Source organism: Pteronotus mesoamericanus, unplaced genomic scaffold (genome assembly GCF_021234165.1).
Source record: "Pteronotus mesoamericanus isolate MK-2021 breed Mesoamerican mustached bat unplaced genomic scaffold, CSHL_Meso_final contig_1, whole genome shotgun sequence".
Classification (NCBI taxonomy): domain Eukaryota; kingdom Metazoa; phylum Chordata; class Mammalia; order Chiroptera; family Mormoopidae; genus Pteronotus; species Pteronotus mesoamericanus.
This window is the reverse complement of record NW_026554998.1, coordinates 1,041,503-1,062,516: the sequence shown is the minus strand read 5'-3', so window position 1 is coordinate 1,062,516 and position 21,014 is coordinate 1,041,503.

Here is a 21,014-nt window from a genome sequence, read left to right as displayed (position 1 = left end):
CGACTAGAATGCCTTTCAAAGGGGGGCTCTGACACGCCCCGCCCACTTGTTCACAGGAGCACTGGCCTGGGAGCAGTGCCTAGGCCCTTCAGTGCTGGCTGCTGCTGGAGGCCTGGGCCCCGGGGCAGCCCCCCCGACTGGGCTGAGGTGCGGGCATGCGCCCCCGGCCTGTTGCAGTTGACAGTTCACCTGCCCTGGCTCCTAGGGGACTCTGGCAGGAGAGGGCCAGCCTCCAGAGCCTTGGGCTGCCCCTTCCTGAGCACTGACTGAATGCGGAATCCGTGGGCCTCCAAATCCGTGTCACCAGCGTTTCTCAGTGTGGCCCAGGGGCCTCCCGCATCAGCTCCCCTTGAGGAACCTGTTTAAGACACCAGCTCCTCAGCCATGGGCCAGAGCTGCGAATCCAGGGCTCTAGGCCTGGGGCCAAAGACTGCATTTGGCAGACTTCCCTGGGTTCTTGGTTTTGTTTTGTTTTTTTGTTTCATTTGTATTTTTAAGATTTTATTTATTTTTAGAGAGAAGGGAAGGGAGAGAGAGAGGAAGAGAAACATCAATGTGCAGTTGCCTCTTATACACCCCCTCCTGGGGACCTGGCCCGCAACCCAGGCATGTGCCCTGACTGGGAATTGAACCGGTGACCCTTTGGTTCACAGGCCAGCCTTCAGTCCATGGAGCCACACCAGCCAGGGCACCCCCGGAGTTTTGACACTGCAGTTTGGGAGTGACTGCCTTTGGTCAGGCCCGCAGGCAGCAGCAGGGGCCGGGGAGCTGGCCCCCTGAGCTGTGCAGCGGAGGTGGGCAGGGCTCCGTAAAAGTAGAAGCTCTTTATTCAGGGGCAGCCACGGGTACCTGCCGCCCACAGGGCTAACCCTGGGCTGCAGGGAGGGTTCTTCCTTAGCTTTCCTTTAGGTGGGAGAGGCAGGCAGGGAGAAGAGAAGGTGCCACGCCAGCTGCCACCCCTCACTCCAGCCTGGTCCAGCTGCTTTAGTCCTTGAGGTGCCCCTTCTGCCCTATGAAGTGATTGACGTGGCTCTTTTCATGTTATCTAAATGCTATCGGTTCCTATTTCCCCCTTCTGCTATCATCACTTCCCCTTTCTGGGGGGGGTGGCGGGCAGAGCGGGCTTCCCCAAGTGCAGCACATGTGGCACGTGTGGGCCACCCCGCAACCCCCGGCACCAGCGCAGGCCAGTGAGAGCAAGAACCAGGACTCCAGCTGAACCGCTGGAAAGAAACACATTGTCCTTCTTGCCCGGAAGCTGTGGGGGTGTAGGCTGGTGGCCAGTCCGCCCCCACGAAGGGCGTGTCTGCCTGTGGGGGAAAGTGGGGTTGACTGAAGGGAGGCCAAGAAAACATCAGATGACATCCTGTGAGTCCCCCGATCCAGCAGGGTCTCAAAGCTACATCCACTCCCGCAATCACTGCCGGGGAGTCCCTTTCTTCGCTGAAGTTAACCTGAGTCGGTTTCTTGCCACTGAGGGAGTGACAGGGGCCTGGTGCAGTGGGCGGCTCCCGCGCCTGAAGCCTTGGTTTGCTGCTGAGTGCTCATCCCCGTTCCCCGGGTGATGCTCGGCCACTGTCGCGGCTCTTCTTTGCTTTCTTGTAATTTGTGCTGCGCAGCTGCTCTTTTCCTTTTATTATTTCACTCCTTATCACTTGATCCGTGGCGATAGCAGACAGTTCATGGTACTCAGGAAAAGACATGCAGCTCTTGCCAACCCATGACTCTTCTCTGATTGGTGGCCTGGGGTGCAGGGCTGAGGCATCAGGCGGAAACAATGCGGGGCTCGATCGGCAGCGTCTGCCGCGGGAGCCAGACGCTGGTGTGGGCCCACGTTACCTCCTTGCCGGTGTGAATTGTCCTTCTATTACTGTTAGTTTTTTCCCCACATCAGTAAGATGGAATTACAACGGCGATGTGCTCCATGATTTCCTAAACTGATGCCCGTTCTCAGGTCGGTGTAGCAGCTGGAGTACGGGAAGATTGGGGGCCGGAGGTGACTTAGGCTCCCGTGCTGGAGGGGACTTCATGAAGAACAACAGGCGTGTGGCCTCTGTCACTTGCTGGGTGATTCTGAGAAAATCACTTCCCCTCCCCAGGCAGCGGTGACTGAATCTGCAATGAGAGGGAGCTGAACTTGGAGGACACTGGAGCCACAGCCTGTGTTGTCCTTTCCTGTACTCAGGACTTTGGTGACAGCAACCTACTTGTCATCCCTGAAACACGGTGTTTTGCCTCTGTGTCTTTGAGGACATTTGTCCCCCGGTGAGGCGCCTCCCTGATGAACCCCTCATCATTCCTTGGTGGCCTGCTCAAACATCCCCCTCTTCTCCTCCCCCTCAGATGGAGGGCTCCGGGACGCCATGCGGGTCACAGTGCGGTGCGTTGCTTGAAGGCAGGTCCAGGCTGCAGAGGGCTCAGCCTGTTGTGACCTGCCACAGAGCAAGTGTTCAGACAAGGTGTGTTGAACGCATTAGAAAAATGACCCCTTTCCAGAGGCCTGAGGCTGCCGAAGAATTGAAGAGAGCGAAGTCCCAAGCAGTTTCCTGTATTACTGCTCGCTCTCTCCTCTCCTCCCGCCCCTCCCCTCCCCTCTCTCGCCTGATTATCAGCAGTGCCTTAGGGGGTGAAACCAGATTCACCGGGGCTGGCCTGGGCCGGCCCACTGGGCCACTGCGGGGGTGGGGGTGGGGGTGGGCCCGCGGGGCTCCCGACCTGCCCCCCGCCCCGACACTGTGCAGCAGGCTCCCCAGAGGTAACCAGAGGCACTGTTTGCATGCTAAAGCCTGTTTTTCTCTGAACTTCCTGCAAATTGGACTGAATGTGCTAAATACATAATGAATCTGCTACTTGCAGTACTTATTGATTTCCTCTTTGATTACATGTAATTTGCTGGACTGATTGGGCTCTGTGAGTTGAAAGGCATTTGGGAGAGATCTATAATTTGTCACTCAAGTCACCCTAGACTTTAAGTGAATGCAGGATGATGCATTAAAAAAGTTTCAGGGTCATGACCCAGATTACCCTCCACTGATGGCTCCGCGTTTGATGCAGCCAAGTTTTTACTGCGTCCAATTACCATGGGAGGCCCTGTGCGAACTGCGGGGCATTTCCGACCTCCTGCGCTTGGTGTGCTGCGGGCAGGGTGGGCTGGCAGGCCCGCAGCGCTTGCAGTTCAGGGAGTGGGATGTGGAGGAGGAGCGTGGGATTCAGTCTGAAGGTCAAAGAAATCTTCAGAGAGAATTGGCCCTTGAGCTGGTCATGAGAGGTGTGTGGGAGGGCCCAGGTTTTCTTTGAGGACACCCCTCCCCCATCCCTCATCTCGCAAGAAAGTCCTGGTGGACCCCGGTGTGTCCCCGTCCCCACCCCACAGCCAAGATGTGGGTCCTTGGATTCCTTCTGTTGAGAGTCGGGCTGTACCCGGGTTCTCTGTTTTGAAACCTCAGTCTCTGAGCTGCTCTGGTTTCTCTTGCTCAGAATCAGAAGTCCCTAAGTGACACATTAGGTGTGAATGGCCTTTCTGCTGTGCCTGAGGAGAATTGCTCCTTCCTCCCTGGCGAGACCGCGATCCCATGACCGGCCCTCTGTCAGGGCGGTGCGCCCATGGCCCCACTCTCCCCGCCTCCTTTCCTGAGTTCTCCCCTCAGCTCGGAGCTCGCAGTCCGGCTGTCTCACTAACAGGGCCATTCCGATGCTTCATATGCATCCACAACACGCCCCTTGAGGCCCACTCCCCTCATCAACCGCTTTCTCCCCATCCCAGTCAATGGCATCACCAGCCGCCCCTGAGCTCAAGCGTGTTGACATCTGTCTTCCTGGTGCTCTATCTGCCCAGTCCCATCCATCTGCCAGTCCTGTTGGCTCTCCTCCCTCTTGCCCCAGTTCCATCTTGAACCCGCCCTTCTCCTTCCCTATTGACTCCATCAACGCAGATCAAGGCATCTCTCACCGGGGCCTGTAATGGCTTCTTAGACCCTGCAAACTGACATGCCCTTCTGCTTAAAACCCTTCCAAGGCACCTACTGCACTGAGATGCAATTCAAAGTTCCCACTGTGCTCTGCCCCATTAGGCCCTGTCCCGCCTCCCAGTCCTTACCTCCTACTCTTCTTCCCTGGTCCAACCCGCAGCTGGACGGGCCTTCCCGGTTTTGGAACCCACGGAGCACCTCAGAGCATTTGCACCGGCCGGTCCTTCTGCCCGAGGCGTGCTCCTCCCCCATCTTTACCTGACGGCTCCTTCTCAGCATTCTGGGTCAGGGTCTCCGTGCAAAGGTCATCTCCAGGTGCAGCCCGCCTGGATCATGCCAGGCACCTCTCTCCCCTACTCCAGGCAACTCTCTCACATCATGCAGGGTTTTTTCCATGGCATATTTGGCTGTTAGATATCGTCAGGTTTGTTTCTTCATTTGTTTGGTGTCTGACTCCCCCAGTAAAATGGGGGCCGCAGCAGAGCAGGCCCATGTCTACTTCTTCAAAGCCGGGTTTCTGCCGCCTGTGCATGGTGCGCGTGCACACGTGTGTGCAAATATTTCTGTGGTGCAAATGAGTGAGGAAAGGAATGGGTGAATCAGGAGCATGTACCTAAGTGTTTTGCATTTGCCAGATTATTTTAGGCAACCATGTCTCCTATAGACTGAGCTCCTTGAGGACATGTACTGGGTCTGTTCTCAATCTCAGTGTCACCAGCACCCAGCAGACAGCTCACACACAGTAGGTGTTCAATGGATATGAGTTAAAAGAATGCAGAAGTAAGTGGCATCGTGGCAAGGGGAACAGTCGGGAAAAGCTCGGAAGCCTGATGTGTGTTAAGCAGAGTCATGCCCCCCATCATTGCACACACGCGCAGGATTTCGGGGAATGGGTGAGTCAACAGAGCTCCATCTGATAAAATCTTCGCTGTGAATCCTCCCTTCTCTCCCAAAGCAGCACAAGAGCAATGATTTCCAAGAATGGGAGTCCACAGGGAGAAATAATGGAAGTCAGGAATTTCCACGAAGGGAGAAGTGGTGGGAGGGGAAGTCGAGACTCTAATACATGTCCAGCCTTCGTCAGATTGCAGGGCTGAAGGGACCCGGCGTCCTCCCAGGCCTGAGGTTCTCAAACAGTCGCAAGGCTCAGAGTCCCCTAGAGATTGTGATAAAGGGGCGGGGCCCTGGGGCCCACCTCAGGGACTCGGATTCGGCGGGTCTGGACTGAAGTTTAGATCTGTGAGCCTGTGTTTCAACAACGAGCCGCTGGTGATGCTGACACAGGTGGTCATTCACCCCGGTTCAGAGGGACCCTGAGCTGAACCAGAGCCCATTTGATGCCTTGAATTCTCTCTGGAGCGTCCCCTCCGAAGGCCTGCCACCCTGCCCCTGTTATCTCTAGTGATGGGAACTCACTTTGGACACTAAACTGAGAGAAAGTTTTATTACTATTGTGTGTGGGGGTGGGGAGGTTGGGGGGGAGAATGCCTTTTGAGGCAGAAAGAACACATATATAAAAGCTTCTACGGAGGAAAATTGCTGGTTTATTGCTAAAGGGAGAGCGATGCAAAGCAGATGGAACATTGAATTACAGGATGATGTGCAGAGTCTGGAAGCTAAATTGCAGGTTGAAGCCAGACCAGGAAGGCCTTTGATGCCAAATGGTGAAGTCTGTACGTTATTAACAGACACTGGAGTCTTGCTGAAGATTTTTCAGCAGAGAACATCTTACCTAAACCAGCATGGGTGTAATGTGATTACTGTTTGGCCCAGCTTCATCCAGGACCCAGGTTCTTTCTCGCCCCTTCTCTTGGCTCTGCTTCTTCAGTGTTGACTCCATTATCAGACCTCATGTTACAAGATGGCTGCAGCAGCACCAGTTTTTCTACCTTCGCTCTCATTTTTCCCTAGGTGTAAAGAGCCATAGTATATTTCTTAAATTTACAGAAAGGGTAAAAGGGCATCCCACTGGCTCTAATTGGATCAGGTGCCCATCTCTGACCCAATCACTGACCAAGGGAATATCACGTTCTGATTGGCCAGGCTTAAGTCACATATCTATGGAAGGGGTGGAGTCAACTCAACTGGGAACAAAGGGATGACCCGTGGAGGAAGGAGATTTGAGGAGTCAGTTTAGAATGACTTATTCAGCATGTACAGGGGACTGCTCTGCTCTTTTCTGAGTGTGTTGGAAGAGGCAGAAGCCCCTGCTGCGGCAGGGGAACCAGGCGCTGGCAAGGGGGTGGGCCTGGATTTAGACAGCAGAGTGGCAGAGGGGGAGTGTGTTGGAGGAGACAGGCCCGAGTGCACGGTGCTTAGAGGGCCAAGTCCTGGCTCCTGCGTTCACTTCCTCAGTGGCCTTGGGCAGGTCATTCCTTTCTCTGAGCCTCGTACTGCATCCCTGAGGAGTACGTGACCTGTCTCCTTTCGAGAGTTGCACAGGAATTCTATAAACTTACGCACAGTCCCTGGCACATAATAACTACTTAGTAAAAAGCAGCAATTACAACATTTCCTTGATTCTGTAGCAGCAATGATTGTAGATGAATCATTGATTTAATTAGCTTCTGGAAAGGGAAAAAAAAATGGCCATATCAATTGTATCTTGATTTCAGAAACAGTAGAACATGGGAGGAAAAGGTGTCTTTGAATTGAGCAAATGGACATTGATAATGAAGATGATGGTGATGATTTAATATGACGATTGGGGGCCAGGTGGTCAGTGGCTAAGAGCGCAGACGTGGAGTTGACAGAGCCGCACGTAAACCCTGGTACTACACCCGCCAGCTGTCCAGCGCAGATACGTGAACGGTACAGGGACTCAGCAAGCCGTGGCTCCCTCTTCTTGCCCTCTCTGCACCTCAGCTGTCCTTTTGACTCTCCTGTGCTAGGAAACCAACTTCATGATTTTTGCCTTCCTTACATGTATTTGAAGTCACCCACTTTTCTACGTTTTTAAAAATAGTTTCGATAATTTGGGAAAATTCCTACTTGAAAATTATGAGAAAATAAATGATCCGTATTTCATTCCCAGCCTCTGAGTCCCTCCCGTCGTATTCATCTCTGCGCAGGGTTTTGTTGTCACAGTTGTAATCATCCTGTAATTTCACTTCTGCACCCGGTTTTCCTCCTGGTTATTACCGGCTCTCCCTAAATAGAATTTTAATGACTGTAATATATTTCATCATGTGTCTGGAATTGGCTTACTTATTAATTTTCTATTTTTGAACACTGAGTAGTCTCCACTTTTCACTGGTGTGGAGCACTCGGGGACGAAACATTTTCTGCGTAAACTAATTTCATATTTCTGATAACATCCCAAGAAAACGATCTTGAATGCAGGAATACTGGGGTAAGAGTTGGGACATGTTTTTAGTTCTTGGTCGCCAGTTCGTTTTTCAAAATAATTCAAACACCATGATCTTGTAGATATCTGAAAGGCCTGTTTGAAACGCTTGTCATGCACACAGATGCACGCACACAATCACACAAGTGTGCACGCGTTCAGCATTCGCCACGAGCCCCTTCCCCCCCTGCCCCCCGTCCCAGGACCAGGAAGACTAGGTCTGTGCAACTGGGGACATGGGACTTCAAACCCCTGTCATCCCAGCAGACTGTTAGAAGAGCCCAGAGAGGTTGGCAGAGGGACGTATTGGCAATTGAGGTGCTGCTCGTCTTTCTAATTCTGGCTCAGATGTTAAACTTTGACGTTAACTTTAGGACTTCCCCCTTGAATGAGATGTGGTCCTGCACCCCAAGCACAATACAAAGTGCACAGCATAAAGTCCCCAGAGCCGTCTCCATAGGCCGTAAGTGCCTGTGTCCTTCCCTGCTTCTCGTCCGGCAGACTCTCCGCGGGGTCCTGGGCAGGTCCTCTTATCAGGGAAATTTGCCCCTGAAACGCCTCTCACGATCTGCAGGAAAACCCACTGGGAGGTGAGAATAAACACTGGACATTCTCATATTTTAAATAACTCTTCTTGGTGAAAAAATATACATTGAGAAAAATATATCCGATACAAACGTACAGCCATATAACATCCACATAACCACCATATGTGTCAAGGAATAAAAAATGGCCAGTGCCCCCTGAGCCTCCTACATGTCTTTTTAGATTCCCCTCCTCTCCATGACTGCCAGAGGTGACCGTTGATCTGGCTCACATGCTAATTGCATCCTTCTTCATAGTACTAATGCCCATGTACGCGCCCTGAGATGCTCTAGTTTCATTCTGCTGGGCTTTGAGTTTTCTGTAATAGATCACAAGTAGGTATCCTCTGATTTCTGACTTCTTTTGCTCAAAAATACGGGACTATATAACATTTTTGTTGCCGAATATTATTCCATTGTATAAATATACCACAATCTATATAATCATCCTACCAGGGATCTTCAAATTACAGCCACGGGCCATCTCCAACCCAGTGTCTGTTGTTTATAAATAAAGCTTTATTAGAACACAGCCATGTCCCTTCACTTACATGTTGCCTGTGTTTTTGCTCTCAGGAAGAGTTGAGTCGTTGTAGAAGAGAGCATATGGCCTGCAAAGCCCAAATATTTACCATCTGGCCTTTTGCAGAAAAAGTGTCCTGACCCATCCCTTCTACAGTTATGGACAGTTAGGCTGTTTTCTAGTGTGGGGCTCTCACAGTTATTCCATGTGCCTACCAATACCCTTCTCCTGGTAGGTAGGCACCCAGGAGTTTAGGGGGGATATCCTAAAGTGTAGAACTATTCACATTGCCATACACATCTTCAGTTTCTAGATAATGCCAAATGTTCCAAAGTGGTTGCACTAGTTTGTACTCCTTGCTTGTGTATAAGACCTCCTGTTGCCTCACCTCTTCGGAACACGCGTGTAGTCAGACTTTTTAATTTTTGCCAATCTGACGTGTGGGAAATTGTATCTTGCTTTAATCACACCTCCCTGATAATTAATGATGTCAGGCATCTTCTCCTTCATGCTTCCTCTTCTGTGAACTTTTCTTCCTTTTCTTCATTTTCATTTGGTTATTTGCTTTATGCTCCTTGATTTATAGGAATTCTATTATTTTGTTGATCAGTCTTTTCTGTTGGTTATGTTTCTTGCAAATAGCTCCTTCCTGCCTTTGACTAATCATTTCACTTTGTTCTTGGTCATTTTTACTCAGAAATTTAAACATTTTAAGCAAATCAACTCCTTTCCCTTGCAGTTTGTGCTTTTTTAAAAATCTCATCCAAAAAAGTTTTTCCTGTCCCAACATTGAAGAAAATTTTCAGACAATTTCTTCCAAAATTTTTTTCTGTGGGAGTCAGTATACACAGTGTCTTCATCCTTCAGACAGTTTGGTGGAGTGGAGCTTTCTGCCCCCAGTTTAGGTGAGGAAGGAGGTACAGGGGGTTAGGGAGCCGCCCCCAGTGCCCAGCAGGTACGTGGAGTCAGAACTCGCCCTGCCCGCTGCGCTCCAGGGCCCCGCCTTTCGGGTCCTTCCCCAGCTACAAGGCCTTTCTCCTCAACAGACCAGAGACAGGGCAGTTGGCTCTGAGAGGCGAGTAGGTTCAGGTGACTTCCCCACGACCACCCGATCAGTGAAAAGGGCCCCCCCGTCCTTCCAAAAGAAGCACCCCAGTGGCCCAGCTTCTGACAGTTCTCGGAACAGCAGGCCTGGTGCCACCCGGGCCAGCTTCCTGACCAGCAGGACTGTTCTTGGGCACTGGCCAGGTGCGTCCTGGACTCAGAACTTTCTGGGCTTTGCTGCAGACAGCATGCAAGGTAGCCGCCTTCCAAAGCTGCTTTCCTAGCCCCGGCTGGTGTGGCTCAGTGGATGGAGCTCTGGCCTGCGAACCAAACGGTCAGTAGATTGGTTCCCAGTCAGGGCACAGGCCTGGGGTGCTGGCCAGGTCCCCAGTAGGGGGCGCATGAGAGGCAACCACACTTTGACATTTCTCTTCCTCTCTTTCTGCCTCTCTTCTCCTCTCTCTAAAAGTAAGTAAATAAAATCTTAAAAACAAAGACAAAAGGCCCTTGTCTTTTCCCAGAAGTGGGAGCACGGCCTCCCAGTCTTCTGCTCTAGGCAGGGACGCCCCCAGCATGGCGCGTGACATGCTCCCAGGAAGCTTCGCGGGTTTTCACAGCTTCCCATGCATAATCCATTTCTGAGTGACCACTAGGGACATGGGTCCTGACGGCTGTGACCCTGGGCCTGGCTCTCAGTGGTTCGGCCGGGGCGCAGAGGCGAAGCAGGTGTGTTTACCGCCCAGGACGCCTCTCCTTGGGTTGGGGTCTGTGGTGTCCACGTCCACCGGTGCCAGGCCTTGGACTGTGGGGCCCTAAATTCAAATTTCTTATGGGGCACATTATTCAAATACTTCCCTTAAACCACAAAGAATGTCCCTCCTCCTTTGCCGTTTTACTCCAGAGGAGAAGAAAGCGCTCTTTGGCTTTCTGTGCATCATCCCACCAAGTTCCCACGGCTGGTCCTATGAGGTCTCGTTCCACAGATGAGGAAACAGAGTCACAGGACAGTGGGGCTGCTTTTCAACCAGGGCTCCCCTGGTGAGCGGCGGGTGCCCGACGACACGTTCATTGCACTCACTATTGAGACCCTACTCCGTGCCAAGCTCCATGCTGGATTCTCCAGGCCCTTAGATTCTCGAGGTGGAGAGAGGCATGTGGCCAGTACACGAGCAGAGAGCCGGGGAGTGCAGGCCGCGAAAGTGCCCTGAAGGAGGCGGTCAGGGCGAGGAAGTCCACTTCAGACAGGCGGGGCGGGGCCGGGCTCTCTGAGGAGGTGACCTGGGAGCTGAGGCTTGAGCGAGGGGGGTCGGCCACACGGAGCTCTGGAGCTCCGTGGGACCAGAGATCTCAGCAGAGAGAACAGCGAGCAGAAGGCCCCAAAGTGGGAACAAGCCTGGGGGCTGAGGGAAGAGAGAGGGCCCAGGCCTGGACCACAGTAGGGGTGGGAAGCGGAATGAGGGTGAGGTCAGGGCCTGCGGCACAAATCGCCCCGGGCCCCTAAGGCCGCAGGAAGATTGCATTTGACCCCAAGTGCAATGGGAAGTCCCTGGAGTGAGTGCTTTTTCTAGAGGAGGGGCACGGGGTGATTTGCGTTTTAAAAGGAGCATGTTTAGTGCTCTCTGGGGCCCAGGGAGCAGCCAGGGCTGCCGAGGCCTGGCTTCAGTTGGACGGGGCAGTGGGAGCAGGCGGGCTGGGCGGGGCGGGCCCTGCTGCGTCAGGACTCCTGCCTCCCCTGCTGGGTGTAGTACAGTCACAGGCTGAGTTTAAGTGTATTCATAGGATTGGGCAACTGCCATCGCAACTTCCAGCAAGTTTCCATCCCTCTCAAAAGAAACACCATGCCCACTGCCCGTCCCTCCCACGCCCTCCTCCCCTGTGTCCGGCAACCAGGAATCTCTAGGGATCGCTCTGTCCTGGACTTTTCCTATAAATAAAGTCAGATAATGTATGGCTTTTTGTGTCTCTTGTGAAATAGGTTTCACTGAACATGATTTCAGTTCATCCACGTTGTAGCATAAAGGAGAATGTCGTCATCTCTTTTTATTGCCCAATAACATTCCAATGGGTGGAGAGACCACATTTTGCTTCTTCCCCAGCTGGTGGACGTTTGGATTGCTTCCACTTCTTGACTATTATGAATAATATCTTTACGAATGATCCAGTTCCCGTTATTTTGTGTGGACGTGTTAGATAGCTGAGGGGGCTGAGAAAGTACCTGGAGCCAGAAAAGTCCAATCAAGGGCTTCTATTTGAGGCAGAACACTATGATCAGGTGGGCTGGGTCTGAATTTTTGGAAGGCAGCACCAAGGGAAAGGGGAGAAGGGCTTTTAAGGTGGGTAGCGGACCCCCGGGCAAGGGTGAGTCACCCTCCTCCGCTGCTCCAGATGTCCTGGGTATCTGATCAGGGAGGCTGACTCTGCAGAAAGCTTTAGGTGGGGCAGGCAGAGAGGATTCCACCAGCTTCCAGCTGGATGCCCGCGGCTGTGCCTCGGTCGCTTCTGACGGGGGAATCCCGTGGCCAGGTAGTTAGCCGGCGAGTATACCTTCCTTGCTACAGCATAGGCGGTGGTGAGGTCCATGTCCCGGTACACTCTAACACATCTGTTTTCCGTCCTCCTGAGGGTATTCCCGAGAGTGGGACTGCTGCTTCAGGTGGCGACTATATTTAACTTCTGGAGAAACAGCCGGCCTGTGTTCCGCCGCAGCTGCACCGTTTTACACCCCGTCTGCGCGGTGTGAGGGTTCCAAGCTCCCACGCCCTCCCAGCCCGCACTCATTGACCGTCTTTTTCATTCAGGTCATCCTGGTGGGTGTGGGGAGGTATTTCACTGTGGTTTGGGTTTGGGTTTCTCCGACGACGGATGATGTTCAACATCCCTTCACGTGTCTGTCGGCCACGTGTACATCTTCGTGGCAGAAATGTCTATTCGAGTCCTTTGCCCATTTTTAAAATACGGTTTTTTGTATTTTTATTATTGAGTTGTAAGAGTTCTTTATGTATACTGAATACAAGTCCCTTATCATCTGAAAGGACTTGCAAGTATTTTCTCCCAGTTTGTATTGTTTTTCTACGTTCTCAATAGTATCCTTTGAAGCACAAAACTTTATAATTTTGATGAAACCCAGTCTACCTATTTTTATTGTTGCCTGTGCCTTTGGTGTCCTATCGAAGAAATCATTGCCTAATCCAAGATCCCCAAGGTTGGCCCCTATGTTTCTAAGAATTTTATCATTTTAGTACTTATACTTAGGTCTTTGATCCATTTTGGGTTCATTTTCAAATATGGCGTGAGGCAGGGTCCAACTGCATTCCTTCCCTGTGGATATCCAGTTGTCCCAGCACGATTTGTTGCAAAGACAATTTTCTCCCTGTATCCCCAGGTCCCTGAGGGAACCTGATGCAAAGCAGAGGGAGAGTGGGGCGCGATGGAGGTTTCTCCGGGGGAGCCGCCTCACAAAGCTCTGCCTCGCCCGGGGCCCTGCGGGGCCTCCCCGTGGCTGGTGAGAGCACAGGTGGCTAAGGAAGTGGACTTGGGATTCCACGGAAGTTCTGTGATTGCCTTGGGACCCCAGAACGGGGTCCCCAAAGACTGGGACAGGAAGATCTGCTGCGTCAAACAGCCTCACTTTACTGGGAAGCCCAAAGGCTCAGAGAGAGATGACTGGCCCAAGGTCACAGCCATTTGGCTGTGCACCTGGGCCTCCCCTGCCGGCCCAGGGCCTCCCCAGGACAGGGGCTGCCTCTGAGGACGCCGTGAGAATGCGCGGCCTCTTTGATATACTCTCAGCCGAAAGCAGAATGATTAAAACTAATTGCAACATGAAAAATAATAGTTTTACAATTTGTTTTGTCTTTAAAAAAAACAGATGTGTATTCACGATGTTTTTAAATTCCTCTTTGAAGCAGTATTCCCTGCTGGGGGGGCGGAGGGGAAGAAGAACAAGAAAGAAAAAGGAAACCAGGAACTCAGTGGCTCCTCCTTCTGCCGCCGTCAGTCGGGGCTCCCCCTCTGGGTCAGGGTCCCTCCCAGGAAAGGAAAAGAGAAAGAAAAAAGCTTTCAGCCCACAATTCAAATTAACCCCCTTTAGGACCATTTTTTCCCTTCTGCATTGATATCTCTGTGTGCCACATTTTTTAGCCTTTTTAAAAACTGCCAGAAACGATTAGAAAGGAGAACAAAAGGATTGGAGACTCTGAAAGGTACAATCACCCCTTTTATTATGCAAATACGCCCCTGTGAGTCCGCCTTCCCGGTGTGATTGAGGGAGCCTCTGCGCGCAGGCAGGGCCGTCTAGGCGCGAAGGAAAGGTCCCACATTTCTCAGGGCCCCTGTCCTCTGAAGCCGAGTAGCTTTCCTCTCCAAGGCCCCAGTTCTTGTCTTTAGAGCTTGGCCTGTGTTCCCTGGGGGTAAATAAATCTTGATTTATTGTTCCAGGCCAAGAGCTAAAAAAACACTACCAATTCCCAGTCCTCTGTTTTCCTAAAGATGCCCCTGTCATCCGGGTGTGGACCTGGGTGGCGTTTCCTGCCTGACCTAGGAAAGAGTGGCACCCATTTGTCCCAAGCGTTCCCCGCGTGCCAGCAACCTCTTCACCCCCGTCTTCTTTCATGGCCTAAACTTACCCAGGCAGAGTCACTCAGCTCAGAAGCGCCCAAACCACCAGAACCTGGGTTGAAAGCCAGAGGCAGGTTCAGCGTTGTGCACCACTACGCAACTGTGCACACAGCAGGCTTTGGGGCAGGGGCCCACGCCTGGGATTCAACCACCCCAGGCCCCGAGCTTCCAGAAGCAGAGCCGAACGGGACTGGAATCACGCACTCAGAAGAAAGAAAGGATAAGTGACCAAGTGAATGAATGAATGAGTACCAAGCCAGGAACGATGCAGGATGGCAGAGCAGAAAGAATAAGGCCTTGGACTCGGGCATGTGGGTGCCGGTGTCAGCCACGCCAGGGCCTTGCAGTGTGGTCCGTGCAAGCTGTCTCGCTTCTCCGGGTCCCTCCTTGCTCACCCCTCAGAGGGTGCCCGAAACGGCCCCCTCTCAAGGTTGTGGGAAGGATAAAATAAAATAATCCCCACAGAAGATCTTTGTTCACTTAAAGCATTTTGTAGAGGGAGATGCAATTTATTGTTCAAACCGGGGCGGTTGAGAACAGAGGGGAACACTATTAACAATGACACCCAGTCAACCCATTCTCCTAAGTGTGCAAGTTGTTATCAGGGCTTCCCTAAGCACAGAGGAGAAGTCCTTCGTGGGGAGGATGGTTGGGAAGTTAGTAAGGCCATTAACTCAGCCTTCCAGGAGCCTGATTTGGAGTGCTTGGCTCTGTCCTGCCTGCTCTCCGTGTGTTCGGAACAAGTCAGAGAGCTGTCCGGCTTTCAGTTGCATTCAGCAGAGGTTGAGGTTGTTGCTGAAGGCTTATTGTGTGCATTTGTATTTGTGCCTCTTGTAGGATGTACGATCTTAGGCAAGATACAACCTCTCTATGCCTCAGTTTTGATCCCTGCAAAATGGGGCTGATTGTCCCCAAGTTCGTGATTGTGTGAGGACTGGGTGCTGAGCCCAGCCCCCGGCACGTGGAAGCCCTCAGTCACTGGTACTTTCCCTTCTCTCCGTTGCGTGAACCATGGAGCCTGTTTGAGTATTTACTGAAATTCGAGCATCACAGGGGAAGATGGAGATTAGATTGAGTTGGTGCTGTGGTCTGTTATACTCCAGTGGGGAGTGCAAGAAAAATACCCTGTTACCTGTACTTGTTTTTCCTAGTAATAGTGGTCACTGGGGCAGAAGCGATGGACGCGCCACTGCACGTCCCCAGGGCCCCGGAAGGCGGCCTGAAAGCCGGCCCTTCCCTCCTCAAGCACCGGTGCCGCTCTTCTCTGCCGCAGGCCACGCTCCCCGCGCACGTGCACCCCAACACGCGGCGGGCCGCTGGCTGACTCCCAGGGAAACCCTCACACTGCGCGGGGAGAGTCTGGATTAACGCCCCAGCCTCCCATCCTTTGGGGGGTGACTCTGGTATGATGCCACGTTGTCTCTCAGAGGGTCCCGCGAGGCGCGCACAGAGGGACCGCACCAGAGCCACACCCTGAACTGGCTTTTCTCCTGTCACTCTCCCCAGTGCCCCGCACTGAGCCTCCGGGGTCACCTCATAACTACACACACATTCCAGTTTTGCTCTTTGAGGAACCCAGAGTAAGATGGGAGCGGCTACGGCCTGAATGTTTGTATGTATCCCCCCTGAATTCATATGTTAAATCCTCCGTCTCCAACCTGATGGTATTGGGAGGCAGGGTTTTTGGGGGGTGATTAGGTTGCATGGGCAGAGCCCCCATGACTGGGATTAGGCTCCTTTTAAAAGACTCCCCAGGGAGCCCTGACTGGTGTGGCTCAATGGGTTGGGCATCACCCTACAAAGCGGAGGGTCTCCAGTGTGATTCCTGGTCAGGCACACGCCGGGTTGCGGGTCTGGTACTTAGCTGCGGCCCGTACGGGAGGCAGCCGATCGATGTTCCTCTCTCGCCTCGATGCTTCTCTCCCTCTCTCTCCCCCTCATTTCCCTTTTCTCTAAAAATAAATAAATAAATAAATAAATAAATAAATCTTTAAAAGAGACCCCAGAGAGCTTCCCTTCCACCGTGTGCAGTTACAGCGAGAAGGAGACAGTCAAGGAGGAGGTGGGTCCTCAGCAGACACCAAACCTCCTAGTGCCTGGATCTTGGACTCCCCGCCTCCAGGACGTTGACAAGCACACTTCTGTTGTTTATACGCAGCCCAGTCTAGAGTACTTTGGTTTGAGCAGCCCCAGTGGAAGACAGCACATGTGCGTGCTGGCTGCGTGCCTGGTGCTTTGCTGACCGCTTTGCAAGCAGGAGGCAGGTGCTGCTATTACTCCCACTTCACAAATGAGAGGTGAATGGTTCGCTCAAGATCACACAGTGACTTAGTGATTTTCCTGGACAGAGGCCCTGGGCCAGAAGTCAAGTTTGTGCTGGGTGATTATGTTCTGATGTTTCTATTTTATTAATTTGATATGAGGAATCTCATTTAGAGGGGACTTTGGAGGCCACTTCCCTGGGGAAGGGGTGGGCTGGAGAATATCTAGGCTATGGACATCTGTGGATCGGAGTTTTAGGTGGAGCTGGGGTTCTGATTAACAGAAGTGTTTCGTGGGGTCTTTGGAAGAGGCCATCACCGTGTGCTGATGATATTACTGGTGGCAAAAAGGAGTGAGTTCTCTAACAGAGGCCGTTCTCTGCCTGCTTGACCCTGGGGGGAGGGGGCGGTCCCTCTGGGGCAAGAGGGGCATCTAAGTCTGCTCTGTCTCTGCAGTAAGGCAAGCCCCGTACTGGGAGCCTCCCCCTGTCATTCTTGGGGGCCCTTTTCTAATGCAAGGGATCAAAACAAACCCCTGCAAGCCCCTAACCCACAGCATTCCCCAAGCTCAGGTCTCTGGCCTTGGCGGGCCTGCTGAGCTTGGGGAAACTGAGGCAGCCCTTCCCAGGCTCTTTGTGCACCGAGTGCCTTCCTTTCCGCAATTGGACTCCAGCCTCCATGGTGGGGCTTCTGGTGCAAGTTTACTGAGGAGTTTAGCTCTTGCTCATGGCTTTATGACCAGATTACCAGAAAACTTCATTCCAAAATTAGACAAATCACAGAAGGAAAGTGTGTGTGTTTCTTTAAATCTGGAGGGAATTACTGTCTTGAACTCACCCGGGTGAGAGGACAGAGCAGTAAGAATGCTGGAGAGTGTCCTAATAACCGCCCCCATTCCAAGGGGCGCGGACCCCGTCTCCAAGTCCAAGCCCGCCTACGGGCTGCGGGCCCCTGGCTGGCCGGCCACATGATCGCTCCGCGCCTCAGCGTCCTCATCTGTAAGAAGCGGGGGATGTTGCTTCCAAGCCACTGCCACAGCCCGCAGCCATGTTACTGTGTGGGGGTGACGACCCTTAGGCTCATTGTCACTGGAGTTACTGCGGCTGGCTTGTCACTCACCAACAGGTCTGAGGTGTCTCCTAGCAGGTTTCCACCCAGCTAAGATGTTTCTGCACAGCAAAGGAAACCGTTAAAAAAAGCGGGGGGGGGGGGCGGTGATATAGGTTCCTGTCTCCTGGGATTGCTGTGGAGATAAATGTCAGTGCATACAGGTCCCTCAGCGCAGTGCCCAACACATAATAATTACTCAGTCATAGTTACTCAGTAATTATTAGCAGAGGAAGGGGTTCTCGGGCATAAGACCGCGACAGGTAAAGGGGAAGAGGCAGGGAACGCCCCAGGCCCCGGTGCAGGCCTGACGTTGGGCCAACGCAGCACGGCGCTCTGGAGCAAAGAGGGCTTTGGAAGCATGTGCACTGGGCAGAAATGGCCAGGCCCAGGTGCCCCCGCTACGCTCTGTCACCAGGACAGCTGCCCGGGAAGAGTGTGGCCTCAGCTAGAGCTGGACCTTGCGCTGGGTCCTGAGGGCCCCCGCAGCAGGAGGCGGCCGCCAGCCACGCTGCTGGTCCCTGGAAGGCCAGCTTCCTGAGGGGGCGGAGCACGCGCAGCCCGGGAGCCTCTGCGCGGGCACAGCCCGTGGCCCACCGGGCTCCGCGCGCAGCCTCCTGAGAACGTGGCCGTTCTTCTGGCCTCTCTCCAGCTTTTGGAAAACCTGCCCCGTCTGTGAGGCTTGGCTTTTCCGCGGGAACTACTTCCATCCCCCCAGCACGGCAGTTCCTGGAGCCCTACACTGTCCAGAGAGGACCCTCTGAGCGCCATGGGGTGGCGGGACAGCCAGGGTGGCCATGGGCGCCACTCCCCCAGACCCAGGTGAGGGGCGCAGCAAGGAAGAGTTACCTTTCCTTGTACCCACCGTCCTCCTCATCCTCAAAATTGTAGGTGCTCCTGCCCCATGGCCTAACGAATCTCTCTTCTAGAAACCTCTCTTAAAAAAACAACGGCATAAGAATAGAAAGCTACCCACAAGGATATTCATGACAGCATTGTTTTTGCAATAGCAAAAAATGTGTTAATAAATGAAATGTCCATCCATAGAGGAATGATAAATAAATAATGAGAATTAATATTTCAGAATTCAATGAAGCTCTTAACAAGAATGAAGAAGATGTATGTATTGCCTTGAAAAAGATCTCTGGTTTATTTCTCAAGGGGAAAAATGAGAGTGTAGTATAACATATGTACCAGGGTTTCATTTTTAATAGACGAAGCCAGACCACCTGGATTTACCAGTGAGCATATATGTCCGCATGAACAAGCATGCACAAGGTCTGGATGAACGCGGACCGAATACACTGCCGTTACCCCCAGGACGTGGTGGGTGGTGTGGGGCCTGAGGTTAGGGAGGGGGAAGAGAGAAGCAATCACGTTTTCTATTGCTGTGGGGCTTAGTTTGTTCTTATGAGCAGGCATTATGCTTGCAATCAAAATGAAGAACCTTTTGGGTCAGAGAGGGGAGGCATGAAAGCAGGCGGAGAGCGGAGGGGGCGTGCACAGCGGGGCCAGGAATGAATGCAAGACGCGGGTGTGTGCCCAGAACCCTGCGCACCACAGGGCTCCAGAAGTGGCCTCTCTCACGTCGCAAACTCCACCGCGTCCCCCAGAACGAAGGGGTCTGCTCCGGGAGCATCTGCGGTTCGCATGTGGCGTCCGTCCAGGCTCCTCCTCCCAGGTTCCTCCGAATGCAGCCCTGGTCGTGGGTCCCTTGGGCCAGAGGCTGGCTCGGTCCTTCCCTCAGGTGAAAGGCAGGCCGAGGGGAGGGTCCTGCAGGACAAGGGGGCGGCTGGCGTACTGGCCAGGAGGCGCCCCGGCCAGGTGCCCGGGCTCCGCTCTGTCTCTGCCGTGGGTGAGCTTCTGATCTCGGGCAAGTTCCTCAAATGCCACAGTGGCATCTGTGAAGTGGGGATAACAGAGTAGCGGTCTCACAGGTGTCGTGAGATTAAACGAGGTGATGGAGCAAAATGACTTCTCGGTAAGCCTTAGCCGCCAGTCTGTCCGTGGGGGCTCCCAGTGGCGTGGACTTAAATGAGGTGGCGCACACACAGTCTCCGCTCAGGGCCACCAGTCATACCGCGGCAGCGCATTAACCCCACCCGGCACCCCAAAGGCGTCACGTTACTTCACAGTCCTCCTCTGTCTCTGGGTCAGCAGTTCCCAACCCTGGCTGCGTCTCGGTTTGGCCTGGGCGGCTCAAAATGCCAATTTCCAGGCTACCTCGGGTTATTGGGGTGCAGTTGGTTTGGAGGGGGCCCGAGCGGTAGGAATTGTGGAACGCTGCTCGGGCGGCTGTGGAGAGAAACGGGGCGTGAGGAGCCCTGCCCTAGGCAACAGCGGGGTGCCCGGAACGCTCAGCTCCCTCCCAAGGCAGGCGTCTCCCGTGGCTGCCTCTCTGCACCCCCTCGGAGCTCTGCTCTCCACATCGTCCAGGCGGCTTTCCACCCGCCGCCTCCCGCTCCTCCCCCCAGTGCTTTACTGGTTTAAATTAATTAGTTTCTTTTTCTTTTTTGTTCCCTCCACATTTTACCATAAGGGCCTACTCGGCCGCTCAGGGTGCCCTTACTGTTCCCCCATCGCCTAGACTTTGCCTCACCGGAGCTGGGAGTCCCCGCTTCTCTCTGGGTGGCAGCACCCCCTTCCTCCTCGTGGGACGGTCATTGCTAGACTCAGCGCTGTGACTCGCCCCCTGGTTGGGGGAAAAGGTTCTGCTCCCTTCCTGTGCCCCTGCCTGGTCGTCCCCTGCCCTGTGACCCAGCAGGACAGCCGCCCACGCCGGGTCCCTGTGCTCTGCCTTGCCACCCCCCCCCCAAACACTCTGCACGGAAATTATCATTCAGAGTTTGTATCACAAGGTTGCATCCTTTCCTCTTTCAACGGAGCTGACGTTTTTGTCTCTATTTTTAGCTTTGTTTAAAAAATTGTTCTCTCATGCCACTGTCTTTCCTGGAGATTGCACATGATTAAAACACATTTTCATTCTCAGTGGGGATAAGAGGGCTGAACCTGGCCTTGATTGCAATTACACAGGATGAGCCAACACCCCGCGCCCCAGAAATGAGCCTGGACGAACTGATGGACACCCAGCCCAGGCCTCGGCCACACTGGACATGGCCTGCTGGTCTGTTTTCCCTTTGCATGTCACTGCAGAGGAATGAAAGGACAAGGAAGGCAAGTCATGACGTAGAGCACACAGTTTACCCTTTTGAATCTTCACAGCAAGACCGTAAGGTGGGTTTTACTGTCTCCATTTTACAGATGAGAAGACTGAGGCTCAGAGAGGGCAGCTGGCTTGTCCCATGTCAGGGAAACAGTGAGCGGCAGAGCTAGACTGGGCTGCCGTTTCTCCCCTGCACGAAGCCCTTGAGAATGAACCCAGCTTCCAGAGGCAGATGATGCTCCTTTTTGGGCCCTCACGGGCCTCATCGCTTGGCCTAGAGCCTGGTGGCATCTTTTCGTGAAAGCTCCCTCCCTCGCACACAACTTTCAGCCGCACGTTCTCTGGTCTCCAGGCTGTTGAGTGGACTGTGCCCTCTACCCAGAAGCCCTAGTGTCCTGCCC